The following is a 575-nucleotide window of genomic DNA, read 5'->3' as shown; positions in this document are numbered from 1 at the left end:
TTTTGCCTGCATCTCATACAGGTTTGGTCACCTACACTGAACCCTGTGCTGCCTGGCTCAATGGCTACCTATGCCTATAATAGCCCATTTCATGCTAAGGAAGGTATCTCACCGTGTTGCTGCAAACACCGTGACATACCCTTAAAGCAAAGTAAGTGTCCACACCTGGTCTGAAACCAGTGTAAGTTTGTACAGACAAGCCTGAAGCTGCCAGCCTTTTGATGGAGAGGAGAAATCTATCCAGCTCTAGGCTTTGTGCAATTAGCTCCACTTTTGAAGTTTAACAGGGGTGAGGGCTGAGGGGAGGGAAGATACTCAGCAGAAATCCTGGGCTCTGTATTTCAATGGAATGATTAAAGCTCCATTCCTGGAGCCTTGGGGAGAGCATTGTGTTCTCCAGCCCAGGACAAGAGTGAAAGGCTGGCCATTTGGCAGCAGTCTGTTGATTAGCACAGAGAAAAAGGGAATGCATTATATCTGCTTATGCAACCTGCTATAACCTAACAGAGCTTGAAACCACATGAAGTGCCCTAGACGTCACACCACAAGGAGATGAGACGATTTGCAGCAGCTGC

This window comes from Alligator sinensis, unplaced genomic scaffold (assembly GCF_000455745.1).
Source record: "Alligator sinensis unplaced genomic scaffold, ASM45574v1 scaffold839_1, whole genome shotgun sequence".
Classification (NCBI taxonomy): domain Eukaryota; kingdom Metazoa; phylum Chordata; order Crocodylia; family Alligatoridae; genus Alligator; species Alligator sinensis.
The sequence above is the reverse complement of the archived record's forward strand: the minus strand, read 5'-3'. Positions refer to the sequence as shown.